General features: G+C 43.6%; 1 long non-coding RNA gene across 1 annotated transcript in view; it reads right to left on the bottom strand.

Moving 5' to 3' along the window:
• LOC129380473 (uncharacterized) overlaps nt 1–21,046 on the bottom strand; it is a 29,839-nt gene extending 8,793 nt beyond the window's left edge. Inside the window, exons 1-2 of the long non-coding RNA XR_008608538.2 lie at nt 20,592–21,046; nt 17,530–17,623 (exon numbers count right to left, since the gene is read on the bottom strand). This is a non-coding gene — a long non-coding RNA (uncharacterized lncRNA). The remainder of the gene's footprint in view (nt 1–17,529; nt 17,624–20,591) is intronic.
• Nucleotides 21,047–21,786: the final 740 nt, after the last annotated feature.

Below are 21,786 nucleotides of genomic sequence, written 5' to 3'. Positions count from 1 at the left end.
TACTCCAGCTCCGGTATGCTTGCGGAGGCTAGAGGGGGCAAGTGGAGAGAGTGTTTGTGTTGGCAGTGACGTTCGCCTCCTGAAATCGTGGGTTCGTGGCAATTCAAATACTTATATATCTGCGATTAATAAACAAATTCGAAAAATGCTTGCGGTAGAACACTCCTTAGAGGGCACGTAACTTCCAGCGTATAACCAAAATTTGCTATGGCCTCGCGAGGGGCCCTTTAAGTAATTTTGAACGCATCTTCTGAAATACCCTGTATATATATATATATATATATATATATATATATATATATATATATATATATATATATATATATATATATATATATATATATATATATATATATATTGTTACGTGTAGAAAGACACAGACAAAAGAGGCTATTTACAGACTATTTACACTAGAATGGAGCCAGAGCGCCAGGCCGACATTCACTCGCGCCAAGGGCACAGACCCACTTCGTCGTCGTTCTCACGGCGGCTCGTCTCTCGGGTATTTACCGATCATATCGTAATACTACCCCCCGGCGGCAAAAGCGCCGTCACGGTGCAGTTAAATATCCAAGGCACGTGGAGAGTTGTAGGGCTTGAGTCGGGCGACGTGGACAATGTCACTGGTTGTCACAGCAGAGGACGTAGTGGGCGTGGCGAGAACGATTTCGTAGGTGACATCTGTCACTTGGCGAAGCACGCGATATGGGCCCGTGTAGCAGGAAAGCAGTTTTTCACAAAGGCCAACTTTACGCGATGGTGACCAAAGCAACACGAGGGTGCCGGGGACAAAAGTGACATCACGGTGACGGAGGTCGTAGCGCTGCTTTTGTTTGTCTTGAGAGACTTGTAGACGAGCGCGCGCAAGTTGGCGAGCATGGTCAGCATGGGCGATGGCATCACGGGCATAAGCGCTAGTTGATGCTGGGGTGGACGGAAGCACAGTGTCCAGTGGTAGCGTCGGTTCACGGCCATACAATAGGTAAAAAGGAGAAAAGCCAGCAGTGTCGAGACGGGAAGAGTTATACGCAAAGGTGATGTAAGGTAGAGCCTGGTCCCAGTCACGGTGGTCGTCTGAAACGTATTTGGTAGCATGTCTGTAAGGGTGCGGTTCAAACGCTCAGTGAGGCCGTTCGTTTGAGGGTGGTAGGAGGTGGTAAACTTATGCTGTATTGCGCAGGCACGCATGATGTCGTCAATGACTTTGGCTAAGAACGTACGGCCACGGTCTGTTAGCAATTGACGCGGAGCACCATGAATCAAAATGATATCATGCAGGAGGAAGTCCGCAACATCAGTTGCGCAACTGGTCGGAAGAGCGCGGGTTACGGCATAGCGGGTCGCGTAATCCGCCGCGACTGCAACCCACTTGTTTCCTGATGTAGATTCCGGCAATGGGCCGAGAAGGTCTAAGCCGACACGATGGAAGGGTTCGGCAGGGATGTCGAGCGGCTGCAGGGAACCAGCGGGGAGCTGGGAAGGCTTCTTGCGTCGTTGGCAAAGTTCACAGGCGGCGACGTAACGTCGCACGGAACGGGCAAGCCCGGCCAGAAAAAACGGCGACGTACACGGTCATAGGTTCGAGATACGCCGAGGTGTCCTGCCGTTGGTGCGTCGTGAAGCTCTTCTAAAACGGTTGAGCGGAGGTGTTTAGGCACGACAAGGAGGAACTCAGAGCCGTCCGGATAAAGGACAAAAGAGGCTATTTACAGACTATTTACACTAGAATGGAGCCAGAGCGCCAGGCCGACATTCACTCGCGCCAAGGGCACAGACCCACTTCGTCGTCGTTCTCACGTATATATATATATATATATATATAAAAATTGATGGAAACGGGAACTCTAACCCAAACGACACTACTTTTAAACTGAAAACTGAAACTGAAACTGTGCTACACCACCGCGTCTTTTGGCCCTTATTTCGGGCACAGCGAATTCAGCATTTCAGTACTGCGTGCTTCAGTAGGTGTCGAGACCGTCGGACGCTACAGCGACTGGTTTGGGGGGAGAGTACGATCGGGTTCACGGCTGTTCTCCTTCCCGTAGGACAAGGGTAGAGAGGGCTCAGCGCCCAACGGTTTGTGTAGAGCGAGAGCAGGGTCATTTGCTTGTGGGTAGGGTGGCTTCATTGATGTGCGCGCTCTCCGCCATTCCTTTATTATAACTGAATAAATTTTGCATTCCCATATGGTATCATCTGTCTTTTCATTTGAAATGCAAGAGTAGGAAACAAAATAGCAAGAAGAAAATTAGTCTTAAAGCACGAAAGTACTACTACAATATACGCCTGCTCTGATTGGAGATTTTTTTCACCTTGCATTTGTTTTACGACTAACCAGCATGTAATCAACGATTGAATCACTCAAACCCATCGATCAAATACATGCGCACCCTGCGATTCATTACACAGAGGTATAGTGTACTAGAATAATGTTCTAATACACACACAGAGGTTTGAGCAAGAACTGATTCTCCCTCTCCGTTTTTCTCCTCGCTTCACTATGGCCAGGCGCTGTCGTGGCACGAACCTCCTCGCAAGGGAAAAATCCACCTTTCCGCTGCAAGGGGAACGCACGTGACGACCGCGTCACGCATTCGTGAAGCGGGGAGGACGGACCCATGAAACTCCCCGCTGGCAAGGGGAACTTTTTGGAACGAAGGGGAAAGTCTCCCCCGTCCAGGGAAGGTTAACTCTGCTTTCGCAGGTGAATTCACTTCGCGGCGGCGATAGGGATATGAAATGCCCCGTCATGGATAATCACTCCCCTAACACTCAGAAGATTAAATCTCCCATAGGAACGACGAAAACTGATTCTGCTGTAAAGTAAAAAAAAAAAAAAAAATCGTGTGGATGGTGAAAACAATATGCGGATCCCATGCGTTGTGGGAATCGATGTAAGCGAAGCTTTGTATGCTGTTTGCTTTGATTGACGATAACTAGCAGGGACGTTGGCGCCGAATGTGTAATTTCTTCAGCGCTTAGTCCAATACGAGAGTGACGAGTTGATGTTAAACGTTTCCTTGCGTGCACCACTGCTGTTTGTCTGCGTAGTACACAGAACACACAGCGAGGCGTGTTTGCTTGAGGCGTTGTGCGCCATTGTTCACAATCTGTGAGAGGCATCATAATTGCCTCATATAGGACATATCGCATCGTGGCAGAAGTGTTAAACTTTAATTGAACTATGGGGCTGTACGTAATTCACCGAATTATTATAAAACTGTATGTATACGTTGTATAGATACATTCGCGGTCTGCACTACGTTTCGCTGCGTAGTGAAGACGCTCCTGTTCCGCACGACGCTTCTTTCGGGCCTGGGTGTCCTCGACGCTGAGCGTACGCTTTGGAGCCATTTTGCGGGCGCTTTTACGTGCTCCATTTGTGCGTACGTGACCAGTAACGATTGTAATGTTTACACTATCACAGCCCGGCACGCCACCTCTACAGCCGCATGGCACGCCCACAGCCCAACACCTGCATTTTTGTCGCATAGGAAAGCAAGCAAAGCACGTGCCATACGCACAAACTGCAGCGCTGCCGCGGCCGCGCCGGCTGGTATGCGCGGAGGCGAGCGTCACGTGGTGGTGTAACACAGAAGCACGCGCGGCAAGACCATTGCAACCAAAGATCGCAGACTCTCGGAAAGTCGGCAAAAGAGACAAAGAAAGCTGCGCTTTAAAATAAAGGTTCCGCACACGGGTGTCCCTGCACCTACCGATGGCAGCTCATGCGTGGCCACGGCGTGCTCGTTGTAGGTCACGGCACTTAGCACTTTCGTGTAGTCTTTATCTTCACATATCCACAGGAGACGAGGAGCATCCTCAGAGCACTTTGGGCAGTTCACTGTAACGCTCGTACATCGCTGAAACGTTGGAGGGGCTGCGTTCCCAAAACGATCATCGGTTCCTCTTTCTGGCGGTGCGTTTTGCGTTGTATTTAAAATAAATAAAAAAGGCATGGTAAATTCGAATATAGAAATTGTGTACTGTGCATTCAATCGTACTTCACTGCGACAGCAGTGTCTGGTTCCAGTGCAAATGAGTTATTGCCAATTACCGTTTCCTTTTTCCCACCCCCTAACAGGTATCTCTAGCGGGCGGCACCAGAAGTGACCCGAGAGTTTCGCTGGCGCTTAAAAAAAAAAAAAAAGTGTGAGTGGTCTCAGATATATATATTGTTGCGGAAGGAAGTGAAGGGGAAATCTATTTACGGAATATTTACACGATTTACAGAGATCAAGCTTTCAGTGATATCGTCTCCTCTTAGCTGTTGCTAGGCACGAAAGGATACATTGGAAACACTAGCGTACGGCAAGAAAACTTTGCTGCAGCAGGTTTCTGTTAAGTCTCGCCCAGTACACTGCATGCGTATACGTGCTTGCGAGTAGCACACGGTCACATCACGTGCGGATGATCTATGAGAAATAATCGATTCGAAATTTCATTCAGCTCAGGAGACGTACTGTCCTGAGCGAAAGTCTGGAGGCCACAAATAGACGAAAAAGATTTTTTTTTTTTTCGCAGCCAACTGAAATCAAGTGGGGCAGACTACATGCACCTCCCTGTTCAGCTGATGTAATGTACTAAAGCAATTACAGGTTGCGGAGCTGTGCTAGAAGAGATTTACCTTCTTTGTTGACGCCGTGGCCTCTAGACTTTTGCTCCCGGCTGTACGTGTGTTCAGCCTTCAGAAAAGTGAACGCCGGCCGTATATGCACAGGGGGCAGACAGAACAGGCATAACGGAGCTAGGAGCTTTTTGTACAAGTGGTCATAAAAATTGGAGAAAGAAAGAAAACGCGTTTAGTGTCAGCGAGGATAAGTTTGGAGGAACTTTTGAAATTGAGATTCAACACAAAAAAGATGACCATACGATAACAAGACACAGGGGGTGCACAAAGAGCACCCCTGTGTGCGTTCTTTTTTAAATATATATGTACCATTGCCATACGTTTTTTTCTTTTTTCGCCATACTTTTTAAAACTGAATTAACATGCATCTAACTAGGCCAACAAGACTTACTCTGAAACACTATCCAACGTTAACTTCATGAGATGTGTGTTGCAATTACGCATATTCATTTAGGCGCTACGGCAGTTACGAAGTGAATGCAGCCATGTTTTCCATGTTTTCTAGATGTTTTCTGGCCTGCTAGAAAGACGTACGGTAAACAAATCCGCGTGAAGAGGTGCTATCCGCTATTTCTCCAGAGTATTTCTCAGAGAAAATGCACGCAAGCCCAGAATTCCATATGAGCGTAGCGCTACCAGGATTGAACAGTCGCGTCAACGGCGTCAATCTACGTTGTACTCGACTGCGCAATGCATTTTTGAAGTTAGGACCACGAGAAAACGGCAACGTCACTTTTCTAGACATCTACATCATGTTTTATTGGCTGAATGAAACAAAAGCGAAGCCTCGCTCGTAAATAAACTCAACTTGGACATACCGGTTTCGTGGAAGTGCCTCCACGAAAGTTGGCCGCGTGCTTATGCTGCTACTGGCTGGAACTTTTTTCTACTTTTATTTGATTGACAGGAGGAAATATAGTTTAACATTACAAAAACACTCCCACACGCAGCTAATGTAAATGGAAGCAACATGTCTAGGTGCAGTATATAACTAAATTGCCGGGAAGAGCAAAGATGACTCAGCGACTTCGTGTAATGACGTTCAGCAACTGTACCCATCCCCACAAGGAACGCGAAGAGACAGTGTGTCGTGCATAGGCACCAATGTTCCTCAACCACGGAAACCTGGCCGCAACTGAGAGATTAGGGACATGCAGGGCCCATGTGGGGATTTTTGCGTTGTCTAAGGACAAGCACTGACGCCGGCTCCCTGGATGTTCATGTTGAGGCGGGATGGCGGTTGTGTGTCGGTTGTGGACAAATCGTGCACGCGGAAATTTTTACTGTTGTTCAGTCGTTGTCTTCGCGAGTTGTCTGCCTATTTGTGTGGTGAGAACAAACGTTATTGCGAGTGCTCGAACGAGTTGTGCTGCAAGGACACAAGCGGTGTTACTTTAGTGAAATGTGGGACTCGATAGAGAAACGTCGTGGATGAAAAAGAAGGGTAAGTTATACCTACAGAAACAGTGAAGCTGGCAAAAGCCAAGGTGTACTTTTTACAACTGAGTCGGAATGACATCGTCATTTGTAGTAGTTTGCTATCGGCACGGGCAGTTTTGCCGATAGCTTGTCACGCTCGCACCGAAAATCATTCTTTTGCTTGGCGCATTTACAATGACTGCAGCATTTACGCAAACCTTATTAAATAACAGAAAATGACTGAATTCGTAACAGAATTTTTTACGATAGATGTATGTAATTATGTCATTGTTACGAAGAAACCACGCGGCTGCAGGCTCAGTGTAAGCGTTTGCTTAACGAGAAAGCCGGGAAACCACGCGGCTGCAGGCGCAGTGTAAGCGGCTGAAAAGAAATAAAGCAGAATAACGTTAGCAGACTATGAGCTGATTTCTTTTTTCAAGGTTCCAAGCTATGTATATCACTCGGCTAGTTGACCAAAGCGCGTCCTACACCGTAAGCTAGCGTCGCCAATTGCATGTTTGCATTTACCAAACATAGGACGTTTGCTTTGTTTGGTTGCACCGCGTCTTGTTTTTCGCACTGTGTTTTGTATGTAGAGGCTGCCGTCCACCACCAACCGAAGCCTCGACTGGGTAACGCTACATGTGAGGCGTACGTCGGAGTTCAGCATGGCTTCACGGCTGAACAAAGGCGATTGGCTTCCGCAAATACATCGACAGGGCACTCTTATATGTGCAGGCTTTTAATCATATTCCGTTAAGATATTACGTAAATTGGCAGTCTCAACAGTAACAAAAGAAAACAACAGGCACATCAAGTGACATGACATGTGACTGACGAAGATGATTAGGCTTTGGTCAAATGAGCAAGGCCTAATCACTTTATTTCTTTATGCAAGGTAGGCTAGCCGGTAGAGGGCATGTACACGCACACACTTTCTTGCTTGTCATCCATGTTGTGCAATGTGTGTAGAACATTCTTGTGGTTATATTCGATGTGCATATGGCATTAATAGGGACAAAGATAACACTGGCTTTGCTGACTGTTCTTCCTCTGTCAGTCAAAAGTGCTAATTGTGCACTCTTGCAATAAATGAATTGCATTTTTAATGCAGTAGCATTATGTGGCCAATGCCATGATGACGTTTGCATGGATGACCATGTAGAAAAGCTTGATACTGCCAGCAGAGAGAGGCAGCACATATGGTTCTCCAGTCTGCCCTCTTTCTCCTAGACAAAGGTTTTTAAAAAACAACTGTAGTTGCTGCTGTGGTGCTGTCCAGCTAACCATTTCTTTTTTTTTTTTTTAGTCGGCAAAGCTGTAGCGCCTGTCAGATAGTCTCAAGGGTCACTGAATGCAAAGCTGCATTCACAGACAAGTACATAGCACTTAAGTAAATAACAGCATATACAGATCCTAATAGGTCGCTCAGTATGGGTATGGATCAGAATGAAGCAACTCCAATGACTACTATAAAATAAATAAAGCTGATAATGATCAGATCATGCCAGAGGCCTTCTGAACCTCTAGGTTCAGATAGTACTCAATCGAATAGCACTGCAACTCAATTAAATGTGGTTCCCAAAGGGATAGATTAACTATACATATCTCTGCGTTTCAATTTGAGGTTCTTTCAACGTTTCTAATATCTAGCACTTGTGTGACCACACCAATGCATACAATGACATTAAAAAAGAGAGAGAGATAGCTGTAGTCGCTAAGAACTTCACCCTTTTATTGGTTGCAATATCTTTGCAAACACAAAAGAAAATCGTGCAACTTCCATGCTCCTTGGTACCACACAAGTTCCAATTAAGCAAGGCATTCAATTACCACTGCAGGGTCTGAAATAATTTATACGCCTTGCACAGTATCCAATATACTCACTCTGAAAAAAGAAAGTGGGAACTGATTCAGGCATGATTTAGCAGAAAGAACGATAGTATGACTTGCATGCTGTCAACATCATCTGGCTTTGTGGTGGTAAGGAATTGCACAGATCTTCATGACAGTGCATTCCAACAGTTTGAGATTGTTTCACCACACTGGAGACATCTGCTTTTGGCAGTCTCATGAACAGCTGTATGTAGCACCGACTATCAAGCTTGTTTTTTTTTTTGCTTAAGTAAACCAGAAAACAGTGAACAAAAATCATAATGTCACCTAAACATGCACCTCTGGGATGACTTACCTGATACAAATGCTCATAACAGTTGACTGTGATTACACTTTCCATACTTCAGTATAACCGCTACATAGTTTGAGGGCTTCTCAGCAAAATGACTGTTTCTGCATGTTTACAAGTGTCTTGAGGACAATGCAAACTGCTCTGAATGCAATATTAACTGACAAAGTCTTATGTTCCACACATACAACCAGGCTATTAGAGACACCATAGGGAAAGTACCTAGATTCATTTGAACATTGTGGCGTCCTTTTGTGTGTACTATAACTAGCGCAAGTATTACGGACAGATGGGTATGATAAATTACAGTAGATGCCTTTTCATGCTGACAAAACAGGGGAGGTATGCTCGGAAGATGACTTTCGGGGATACTTTTGCTTTCGTGAGATTTCACGAGACAAGCGCTTGTCATGTTGATGTCTGAGCGACAGCGTCACACTGTCTTAGCAAAGTTGGCACAGTGAAAGAATGCTGTGGCCTGTAGACGCTGAACATGACCTGTGCTAGTCTCATGAAATCTTGCAAAAAAGAAAATATCCTTGAAAGTCATTGTCCGAGAATACCGCCCCAGATTTCCTACAAGAGGTATGCACTTTGCATTCCTGTTACAATGCGTGATAACTGAGCTTTGTATCTCTACACCCATAAAATATAACAAGACAACACTGAGCATGGAAATTCCTGCTTTCAAGTAGTGTGGCTCCGGCAATAGACATTGGTGCACTGTACCTGCTACTGGTACAAAGCTTTACAAAAACATGCAACGAAGGCAGCAAAATGCTGCAACTATAGTAATTAGTGTAAGCCAGCCTCAGCAAATTCAGAAGTGATAATGCTCAGTGACCACTGAAACTCCACGCATGACACAGGTGAATGATAACTGCTTCTCTTTTTTTTTTTTTTTTTTCACACAACTTTATTACTGCATTTTTCATACAAGGTGTGACTGCATATGAAAACTTTGTATAAGTTGCGCTAAAGAAAAATTGATGCGGTAAGATATTTGCAAGTCGGCACTGTCAATGTGCTGTGTTTATTCACCAAAACTAATGCACACTCAATTTCATGACCAGTAATAAATATATTAAGGTGTGCTGATTTCTGTTGCACTGAAGCTTTAGTTGCAACTGCTAATGTAAATGGTGCACTTACAATGTTTTTTTACTACCTACCACTGAGCTTCGGTTTCTCAGCTGTGCTCCCAAATGTGGATGTGCTCAGATTGCTTCTAAGATATTGCTGCTATTCTTGGCATGGTTTGCACTTTGCCTACTCTAATCATATTTCTGTGTACCAAATGGAATCTGAGGCAAAAATACAAGCTTGCACAGTACAGTTCAGTGTACACAAGGTAGTTCCATACACAAGGTAGTGATCAGCACTCTGAGTGGCAAGGACTTATGAGAGTAGGCAGTACCGTGGGCACAAGAGCAAGCAACGTTGCATAGAGCGTAATTTATTCAGCAGCTCCTTTCCTTGCATATCAGGGTAAAGTGCTTCAGACACAGGCAACCACTTTTTTGCACATGAGTTTACTGCCTTCAGCACTGTGTGCTGTTGTATGTCTTTGTAGTTTTGTGCACCAGAAACTGATGCATATTACATCTAAGATTAGGCCATACTGTACATTGCAAAATGCAGCACCTAAAAATAAAGATAGCCAAGACCCATGAAAAAAATAAAGGAAAGGGTTACTTTAGTAGCCTACCAGCAACCATACTATTTCAGTGGCAATGATACTTGAAGCACATGACTGCTATGAACAGCAACAACCTAAGAATGCAGTGGTAAATGCACCGCTGACCTACTCAAAAAGAATGTCTATAGGTTTACGAGCTTATTTTCTAGTTCTTAGTGCAGAAACTTGGGACAAAATGTAGAGAAGTTGAGACACACACAAGTGCTTGTGTGTGTCTCAACTTCTGTCCATTTTATCTCAGATTTCTGCACTCAGAACTAGAAAATATATTGTAGTAACAAGGCCAAAACTCAACCCTTGCTGCTGATTAAGCAATCTTATTTCCGTGATGTCAGGTGGAAGGTGAACTTCTTTCAATGTCGGTCTCTCTCAGACACTATTTTGGAGCAGAGGGACAAAGGGCAGGTTCAGTGCAGTTCTGCGGGTAGAACATGTACTGAATATTTAGGTTGCCACTCAGTGTACTAGTAGTGGCTTTGGCCACGAGCAATGCCTCCTGCCCTCACAGTCTGCAGCATAAATGTTGCTGTGAGCCACTACAGCCAGATTGCACAGTAACAGTAATGTGGAAAGTTGGGCTAGTTGGTGAGTAATCATACCTTGCTGGTGAAGCAGCGCACTGACACGGACACAGCGAAGACACACAAGAAAAGACGACACTCACTGCACTCGCAACTATGATAGTTGCGAGTGCAGTGAGTGTTGTCTTTTCTTGTGTGTCTTCACTGTGTCCGTGTCAGTGCGCTGCTTCACCAGCAAGGTATGATTGCAGAGTAACAGTCCAGTTGACATTACAGGCTGCCACTGCCTCCTTATGCATCAAATACTTCTGCTAAAACTGATCACTAGGCTTCAGTGAACGAGGAAAAGCCATGTTATCTGCACAGCTCCTTTGCTGATATCTTTGTAGGTATAATTTTTAAATTAATCTAGGTCCATCAACTATAATGCTGCGGGAAAAAATTTTTCAGCCAAATAGACGATTAACAAAAATGTCGATTAAAGACAGCCCTCATGAATGTACTGCCAAGTCAGTTTTTGAGCTATAACAACACAAAGGTTAACCAGAATATAGATATAGGTATTTGCACGGGTAATATCTTCCGACTTCGGATGTAAACGATGTTTGTGCAAAAATAATTACGAATATGCACAATTTTTTTGCTTTTTACTGGGCCAATTAAATGCGGAAAATTCATAGATGTGTTCACCTATGATGTCGCATGAATTAACCGTGACAGTAGAATATTCTAAAATAAGATCTTTTATTGTACCTAGTTTCGCACTTGATTAAAACAATTTACCTCCAACCAACTTCTGCTTCTTTGCATAACTTTCAAAAAGTGCTTACGTCACCAAAAAGATTTTTTCTAGAAAAATACTTTCGTGAAACGACATTCCCAAAATCCCCAACTAACCCAATTTTTTCCAAGAGAATTGGTGACAGGTGCTTTTAGGGTCTGGGACGTTTCGCGTGGAATGACCCAATAGGAAACATGTGCTCATTGTTTGGCACCCTAAACTGCACCAATTCATGTGACTCCACCCAAATTTGTTTTATTCATAGTCATCTGCGAGTTCTACAGGAGGTGCGAGTTCTACTAGGCAAATTGGTGCTCCCCCCCCCTCCCCCCAGCGGATCTTCGGGAGGCCACTAATTCACATCAATTGCCATTTCGTGTATGCCTTTGGTACACTCTCTGGGCGGCTCAACATAAAACCTGCGACATGGCAAGGGCACATAATAGGTTAATAGGGCAATCTGAAATGTCTTAAAGTGCATTGGCACTTGTAACACACATTCTTAACCCTGCCTTATGCTTGGCACTAAACACGCAGCAGCTGCAAGGCAGAAAGAGCCATAAAGAGACATACTAGTAGAGATGGAAAATAGGGCAGGGGTATCCTCTTTTAGTTAGAGAAGATATGAAATGAATTGGCCAAGCAGCTATCAGTTGCAACTCAATTGATGGAATGGTGCGTTGCTGCTGCAGGGCATGTCATATCTGCCATATCCCTTAGACTGTAGACAGATGGTAAAACAAATTGCTTGTATGCTATTGTATAGCATATCACTGCACCAGACAGTCGCAATATATGTGCGCCCACAGTGCTGCTCGAGGCCCATGTCACTCAAACCAAACTATGTGCTCAAGTACAAAAAGGACGTTAGTGAACGAAAAGGAAAGATCCGTGCTGTGAGCATCTGCATAACGATCATGAACAAAAGTTTTCGGAACAGGCCAGCAGTTAAAAATTTTATCTTCTGGTGTGGCCATACAGACTGGAATTAGGACGTGTGCTGCATTGGTCAGAAACACGTAAATATTGCACCACTTTATTTCAGGCTGCCTACCTAGGCAATGAAATAAGAATGAATTTTCATGTTCTTGGCACTTGTGGTCTTCAGACTTTCAGTTGCTCTTGTATATCTGCTGTCTACAATATGTACAAGCTATATAAATTTACTCTTTTCCAGCTACACTCACTTTGAACATGATATAGATCCTTACAAAAATGCTTTGAATTAGTAGGAGAGGTTCTCTTGTGGACTGTTTAGGGCCACATTTTAGGTGCTCTTCATAAACCCCTGTGTCTTCAGTGGATGTTCAGCATATTTTATAGCTGTGTCTAAGGGCGAAGGCTACGCAAGATAGAGTGTGTGCTTACAGGTGCTGGGGATGTGGACAGGCCTGCAAACGCTATATGCAATTACTAATTGACGCTGTGGATTGTGGAAAAAACACACAGACGAGAAGGGAAGGTACAGACGACGTGAACGCAACTGCAGTTTTGCAGTTTCTGCCCAAAGCAAGCCTGTAGGCATGCAGTATGCCAAGCCTGTGTGATGTAAATAAAATAGCTTGGTTACAGCAGATTTTAAAGATTACAGACCTACCAGCCACAGTGGTGAGACTCACTGTGCTATTGCCCACCTGTGCACATCCCATTTCAAATGGGTGGTTGTGTGTCAAGCAAGACTTCACTGCACTTGTCACAAGATTTCATCTTTAGTATATTTCAGACATGATAGCGTACAAGTGCTCCTTTTAATAATATTCTAACATACAGTTCTTTATTTGTCTGAAAAAAAAAAAACATGCACACTAAGACAAAGAATTCTTTGAAGTGATAAACTTTCAGTTTGGAATAAGGACTTTGCGTGTGTGCAACTGCATGCATGGGCGAATATGTTCATGAGGAAAAGACAACCTGTAAGCCAGCATGGAAGAAGTGGACAGTGCTGAGAAAAAAAAAAGGACAAAGATCAAAAGTAATGCAGTGATAGCTGCTCACAGAGAACAGAAGCAAGTAAGCATTACTTTGTTGTTTGAGCCTTTAGAAACAGCAAAGAGCACCGATGCCTTCCGGCAACGATGGGTGCATGTGTGGTCACTGCAGGCATCTTCTTTAGCCTTCCCCTCAGTGACTCCACTGTATGTCACCTCAATGCCACTCAAGACAGGTTCACAGCGAGCTGAAGGCTTGAAGTGCACACATGAGTGAATGTGCATCAACAAAAGTTGAACAAGGGATATCACTGGAGCCAATGCTTTGGTGAGGGGCATAGAGTTTCTAAATAAATACCCTAGAGGGAAATGTGGCGCCAGTGTCTAACATGGGAATGATGGTTTCGGATTGACTTCGATCTTTAGACTAGTGGTGTTTGCTTGCGGTGCAGTAAACAAAGCTATACCTAAATACTATCGTGTAAAATCTAATTTTATTTCTGCAGTATGTTATACAATATACAACACGTTACATAAACTTTGTATGACTTTGAGATGGAAGCATGGTTTACTATGGTTTATCACCAGGACACACCAGGGTATGCATTATTGTGTGATTCTGTTCCCGATTTAACACCAGAGAATAATTACTCATTTATTTTTGCAACAGCAATAACAACCGTGCATGTACTTATACAAAAATACTCATAAAGTATTTATGGAAATGAATATGATGTATTGTGAGAAAGTGTTGCGCCCTTGAGCGGAATGCTACAAGTGTCGTCTGCTACGACGCCTGCTCGCTGCAAACGCAAGACTTTTCTCGCAGATGACAGGCACTTGCGAACTCTCTCGCTCTTTCGAAAGGCTGCGTCGGCTGTCACGATTGCTGAACATCTTCAAGTACTTTTAAGCACATCTGCTAAAGTGCTATCTAGGACGCTAGTGGCCTCCTACGAGTATGCTTCATCATATTTTATATTGACGTACCGCTTCTGAAGCGTTACTGCGTGGCTTTGCACTTACACATCTTGCGACACTAGACTACAGCCAGGAAGCAGCAACCTTTCCTACCACAAGTTTGTGTTCTCAAAGTCCTAAAACACACATTTCAATGAGCACATATATGAGCAATGCGTAATGAAGCCCTCAATAAAATTTGATTGTCAAGCCACTAGAAGTACAACTGTATATGTCTTGTATCAGTAGTGCCTTCTTTTTGCTATTCTGAAGTTTCATAAAGCATGTGACACTACAGCGCCAACCTAACACACTTAACAAACCAAGGTCCAAATGCTCAAAACATGTTCTTTCAACGTTTACGATGGCGTCGCTTTCTTGTCGGGTCTTCGACACCACACCACGACACGAACGTTGTCTCAGCCGCTGGCCCAGCGCGCTATTGCCACTTCGAGCAACATAACAAAGGCTGAGAACTTTGTGTTGCACTGTCCCACTGCAGGTTATAGCAATTGCGCTTGGAGCGAAACCAAAACTGCCAAAAAAATACTTGTAGACTAGTTCGCCAGTCAACAGAATGTCAATCCGAAGCCTGTACTTCCCATCATTCCCATGATGGTTGAACGATCACAGCGCCAGATTTCCCTCTAGGTATACTAATATGAAACTCTATGGGTGAGGGGACTTTGTCAGGGCAGCAACACATTTCCATGGCAGTATTTATACTGGACGTTTCTATGAAGGCTTTTAGTAATATTTAAGAATAGCCATTTTGAAATAAAAGGACAGTTTCTTCGGAGACATGCTGTGAGTGGTGGTAAACATGGAGTGACGGTTGATATGAGATAATCGGCTGCTAATTAACAAGAATTCAATAATTAAATTTTAAACTTTAATTTCTGCAGGTTCATTGTAATCTGCAAATTCAAGTAAGATCTCCATACAAGCTGTTTCAACTTTTAGATTTGGAAGAAATGCGATTGCTCATGGAACTGTGACACGACGAAATTGGGCTGTCAGAGCGTGCAAAACCGAGACTAGGAGGCTGTGGCTGCGAGTTAGGAGTAAGTTGTGTAAATAGAAAATGAAAGCAATGAGTACGAGCATGCACCTTGTCGAAAGCTGAGAAAGAGAGAAAAGAGGTTGACCAAATATTAAATAAATGTAGACAAGAAATTAAATTAAGCTGTACGATAATAATTTAGTAAATAATGGCCCGAGAGATTAGAAAGGTAAATTTGTGCGGGGGGATACGGTTAGCATTAATCTTAGGTTAACGGTGCTGTTTATATTTGTGCCATTGGTCTAACGAACATATTTGAGAGCTCCCTTTGGAATATTTATACCTGTTAATTGCAGATAACTTGTGGATGAAATGTCACTCTCAATACTTTGTCTCTGGGAGGATGATGTGTGAAGCAGGACCTCTACCTGTTGTATCGCTATCAAAACTAACCCCTCCCCCACTTGCATTTTGCTTTTTTAACACCATGACTTCTCTCGCCCTACTCTATGTACCAGCTTATTTTCGTCCTCACCCAACGAGGTTGGGGGGGAGTGAGCTACTAATAGTGTGAGCACATTATATTCACCCTTGATCTTCTTCATCTGTATATATTCATCATCATAGTGAGCTCGTCTTCAGTGCACGGCCCTGCTGAATAAAGCGTCGAGTTAACAGCCATCTCACAAGTGGTGGAGGTTGCTTTCGATCGCTTGGTCCGCTATGACTTCTGAGATTCCCTTGAGCTTCATTCAGGTTGCCACTTGCTCTGCCTTTTCGCCACCGTACCCCAAGAGCAGGGACCAGATGCTGCCAAGGAAAGCAGTTGCCGCCCTAACTTGTTCGCTCCAGTGGCATCCCTTGCTTGACTACCGCTGTTCATCGCTTTGTCCTACAAGTCACTTTTTTGAGCAGATAAGTGCGAGGAGCCCGCCTTCGTAATTTTTGTGGACAGTCACCAGCACTTACACACGTCCTCTCACTCTCCCCTGCGTCTGCTCAGTCTCACTGCATTCACACACATCGTGCCTGCCCACAGTTGTTAATCGTTACTCAAGAGCATTCCCATACTACCATCCTTTCACAGTTGAAGACTACGGTTCCTGGCACTCTGCCTTTGTGTGGAGAAATCAGGTTTATTAATTTTACCTAATGTTTACATAACTGTCTTGAAGGGCAAAAATATATAAATTTGGGTTTTACTTGAAAACAAATAGTCTTACAGGCATATTTCAAACAATAAATGAGAACTTGCACCTAAAACTCATGCACTAATTCAGAAATTTCTATGCTAGCGATTAACATCGCCATGTCTGTGTAGCAGCAAATGGCACAAACATGAGAGAACTCCGACCCATGCTTATTGTCTATTGCTGTAGAGGCTTCTACTATTACCATCACCGTCGTTTGCTACTACTGTTGCTTCTGCAACTTGACTACTACTATACTATACTACATGCACTATCATACCATCATGACCACTAGAGAGAGAGAGAGAGAGAGAGAGAGATTGAAAAACCATAGGCTGAAGGAAAGCATTTATGAAAAACGTAGTTCCTTGAGTCAAGATTTCAAATATGCCTCAGATTTTCCATAAAATTCATCATATCTGAAGCATGGTGCCAACTGTTCAGTCAAATTATATGAAGTAGCAGCATGCTAATAATATTATGGCACCAAAATACTCATTCTATACTAGCTCTATGTCTGCAATTGCGCCACCTGCAGGGGCATCTGAAGAGGGGATACAATTACTTGCCCCGGTAGTACTGATCTGCCAGAGTGTCTCCCGCAGCTATCATTTCAGAGCTCCGGGAGGAGTGATCACCTCTCTAGTCCTTCCCCTTGCCTGTTACCTTCTCAAGAGTGTAAGTTTTCTGGCATACTAAAGTCAAATACAGTTCTAATGTCTTTTGTAACATAAGGTCACTAAATTTTCAGCGCTCTGCACATTTTGCTTACTCAACAGACTTCACAATTATCAAAAAATGCCTGATACATCATGATGCCAATTTTTCTCTAGTGGTACTAATTTCAGTTAAACAGAACATGATGCATGTGCATTTAAGCACCGAGCTGAAATAGTCTGAGCAGGAGCATATTTCAAAGCCCTTTGTTTGGGACGGCCAGCTTTCATCATTATGTGCCTTCTACTTTTGACTGGATCAATGCAGGATTGTAAATTCTATGCCCGTTTTGTATTTTTTAAATCATGCATGTGGGTCAATTCTTTACACCAGGGGTGCCGAAAAATGCTTAAAGGATAGAATTCAAAAGAATATGTGCTGGTAAATGCCAATTCTCTTAAGAAGAAGATTTCAGTAAGCATACGCCAAATTTAAAAAAAACTAAATGCAGATGTAACAAATGTGGCGAAACTAAATCTGTAGATGTTACCTCCTACATAATGCGGTCAGCAGGAAACGAGACTTGGATTGCAGAAGCTTGCCCCAGTGATGGCAGCAGTGGACACAAATGTGAGCTGATGGGTCTGTGAAACAGAGAAGTTCAATTATTGAATGCCTGCAGCAACTAAATTATCAAACTGCATACACACACGTGTGAGCACACTAGCACTGCAGCAGGTTTGCTTGCCATGTTCAACAAAAGGTATTGGTATGCTGCAACTAATGTGTTTTCAAAATTTCTCCTGCTGATATTTCTGCAGCGCCGACACTATGACGGACTCGAGCACTCCACTCTGCCAAGTTCCTGGGAGCTACGACAGTCAAGGATCAGCAATGTGAGTGAGGCTATTTTATTAGCTTCCCAATCCCAGTATGCAATGAGACTGCATACATTTTTCGTATTTCTTATTTGGGAAGACGTGCAAGTACCATAGCCAGTTTTATTTAAGAGGTGAATAACGTACTGGAAACAACACATTTTCATATCCTTGGTTTTTGGTGGGTAACAGCTCAATAATGATGGCATGCCATATTGGATAATTCCAGACAAGTTGACGTATTATATCTCGATTTCAGTGAGGCATTCGACAAGGTTCCTCACGATAAACTACTGCTGAAGCTTAAAATAAGTGGAGTACTGACAACACTCATAAAATGGATTGCTACTTAAAGCAGAGAACACAATATGCGAAAATTGACGGTTTTTGTTCCCCTCCATATGAGGTCACATCAGGTGTTTCGCAGGGGAGCGTGCTGGGACCTCTATTGTTCTTGGTCTATATAAATGATTTGGCCTCCTTTATTCACGAAAACATCAAAATTAACCTTTTTGCCGATGATTGCATGTTGTTTAGAGAAATATGTTTTAAATCAAAGCCTGCTGAATACTGCTTTGAATGATGTTTTGGTTTGGTGTGACAAATGGGGGATGTAATTGAACTTTAAGAAAACAGTATTTATGAGCATCACCAGGAAGAAGATGCCTTTTACGTTAAACTACACCCTCCACTCTACATCTGCGACTCAGGTCACAAAATACAAATATTTAGGCATAATCATGAACAAACTTACTTGGAGTGATTACATTTGCTTTATAACCTCATCTGCTATGAAGAAAAAATGGGTTTTTAAGACACAAGTTAAGGGGAGCACCTGCGAGTGTGAAGAAATTAGCTTATGAATCTATTGTTAGGTCAAAACTTGAGTACGCCGCCGTGGTGTGGGATCCTCACACGAAAAAAGGCATTGCACAGGTTGAGAAAGTTCAAAGGTGCACTGTGCAATTCATCTGCATCAAATACAGGAATTGTGACTCACCATCTCTCCTCATGAAAACTAATCAAATAAATCTTCTGTACCGGAAGAAAAATAGTGAGGATAGAATTTTTGCGCTCCTTGTTAGATGGAAAGCTCGGCATCCCGGCCACACCATATGTCATGCACGCTTTAACTCGCAAAACATGACACACACACAACTATAATTTAACTTCTCAATTCGCAAAAACAAATTCCGAGAACAATAACTGACTGGAATTCGCTACCTGAAGAGCTTTTCACGTGTGGGAAACCTTAAACAGGCTGTTAACAATATTTTTTAACCTCCAATAGAGAGTTCTTTGCCACTTGCATTTGATCCTTTTGGAATGCTGTAATGCAGTGATTCGGGCTTGTTGGTAAGACATTGAGAGGCTTATAGCACGTGAAAAAGACAAGGACGAAAGGAAGACGTGACACACATAGGCGCTAACTAACAACAATCTTTATTTCGAGCAAAGGGCCCATACATATATACAACTTTTTCACATACATCATCATACATGCATTGTTTGCAAAAATTCCTTACACATCATTGCGCAGGTAAGATAACTCTTTGTGGGAAATTGTTGCAAGTTAGCGCCTGTGTGTGTCACGTCTTCCTTTCGTCCTTGGCTTTTTCACGCGCTATAAGCCTCTCAATCCTTTTGGAGGTGCCAGTTCTGTATATATATTTAGAAGTGTTGTATATCTACATGTATGCATCTTAACATATATGTACATTGCTGTTTGTACAATGCATTGTAATCCTTCTTTGAATTTTCCCTTCCTGCTTGGTCCGAGGTCTGTAGTATCATGTAAATAAAATAAATATAAATATGCGTGTGATTTAAGCGGATGAATTTGCAGGCAAACTGTGTGTATTCTAAACATCAAGCCAGCTTGCCTGCAAAGTCGAGTGGTGTTATTATGCACACATTGAAGTGCGTAATAGAATAACCGTGATGAGTAATAGTTTTTTATTAAAGTAGAAATTGGGTGACGGTAGTACCGATGGCACGTTAAGAATTGTGGTTACGTCTCCTTGGGGTGATACACCGCCCGCTCCGCATACCAGAGCGTTTGGCGATCTTGATGCATAAGGGCAACATGGGCGTTTCCTTTGAAACGTGGTTCTCACACTTGACTGACGTCGCAATTTTCTGTAGGCTGAGTGAAATGTGTCGCTACTATGAGACGAGAAACCGTGGATCGAGTGCACTGATGTCACGACCATGGTTCCCTAGCTTGTTGAAAGGAAGCAGCTTCAGTGCACAAAGACACTACGCAGAACAACGACTGCATGTAGAAATTGCTTCCGAGTGACATTGCAGAAAGACAACGGCACCACTCTACCGCAACTTCTGTGCCTGGTTTATGCTGTTTACAGTTGCCACAGACCGAGCACGCCTGTAGCACAGAAGTCCCTAGGAAACTAATGCATCCAGGGACTTTATAGGTCGAATTGCTCTCTTCGATCTTTGTTCAAAGGACTCCGGCATTGAAACATTAGCAAGCTGCTGCGCCGCGAGATTCTTTAGCCTGCCGCGCAGGACTCAGCACGAGCGAACTCGAACTACGCTTCGCCAAGCGACGCGCTGTCTCCAGACGCTGCTTGTCGCCTAGCAAAATTGATTTCGTCGCGATGGGGGCGATCGCGTTTACGTAGAACAAATGTGCTGTAGAACCGGCGACGTACTCAAGCCCGAAAATTCCGCAAATGACGCGTGTACTAGACGGGAAAATTTGTACCCTTACCTTTCGTTCGTCGCTGTAGTTCGCGTTGACACTTGATTTGCAGTCAACTAGCATAGTCACCCCTAGAGTCGTCCTTGGTGTTTACATCTGTTACCAAAAGTCCCTAGAGCTAATTCAACTTGTGCCGAGCAAGGTGCAACGGCAGGTGTATTACCTCTTTAGTCTGCGTGCACTTAATCTATCAATGACGCTTAATTAAGCCAGATCCTGAAAAACACGACAGCGAACTTTTTGCTGTTACATGTACGGCCACATGATTCTTCTTTTTACGTCCGTCAAGCTTCAAGTTGGACTGACGTGACGTTGCTTTGCATGTGATTCCTTCGGTTTTTGATTCACGCGTGCTTTGTTGAAATCGGTTGAAATTTTGCAATACCTTTTGCACAAACTTGTCGACTTACGTTTTATTAAGTATACACGTTATATACAAATACATGTATTAGCTGCAAAGGTCTTGTAATGGTGTGCTCTTGCAACAAGCAGCTGGCCACAATGAAATATAAATTTGGCGTCTGTGCTAACAACAAGGGGGTGTTTTACTGTCAAACAAAAATTAAAAAAATTTTTTTCGCATTCAAATATATAATAATAATTGTGCTATACTTTCGTGTTTACCTGAATGTGAAAGTCTGGCCAATTAAAGAATACACGAAAGTCTGGCCACATCCTCAAACCGTGATTTTTGAGTGGCGGAATTTCAGAAAGCATTTCCTGCGATGCAAAGTTTCGTGAAGGAGCGGCTGCGCAGTAGTTATTGCAGTGTTCAAGTTAGAAAGAATCGCTTTGATTGAGAACCAAGCTTACGGCGTTGAACAGACGAAGCCGGATGAGAATTGCTGCTTTCTGAATAGCGACTCCGTTTCATGGAACGTGCAAACGTCTCGTAAGCGCCAGTGTCGTGCTGTGCGCGATTCCAAATCAGAGGTGGCATGCTTTTATACTGACATCCTGTTGCAAGCAGCGGTGTCGGTGATAGTAAAGAGCAGATAGTGTTCCTGTATATGCTCCCGCAGGGAGCAGAGTTGCGCATACCTTTTTCGGCGCCGCTCGCACCGCTATTGGCCGAGCGCGAAAAATGACGTCAAATGATCCGCGCCGCTGCGAAGCCAACTTTACGGCCGCATCGCCGACTCATGCGAACTCGTCGTTTCCGTCAGTACCATCGCCATTGCAATCAGTGGACCGTCGATCGTGC

The sequence above is a fragment of the Dermacentor andersoni genome, chromosome 1, assembly GCF_023375885.2.
Source record: "Dermacentor andersoni chromosome 1, qqDerAnde1_hic_scaffold, whole genome shotgun sequence".
Taxonomy (NCBI): domain Eukaryota; kingdom Metazoa; phylum Arthropoda; class Arachnida; order Ixodida; family Ixodidae; genus Dermacentor; species Dermacentor andersoni.
This window is presented reverse-complemented; position numbering and strand designations above follow the sequence as displayed.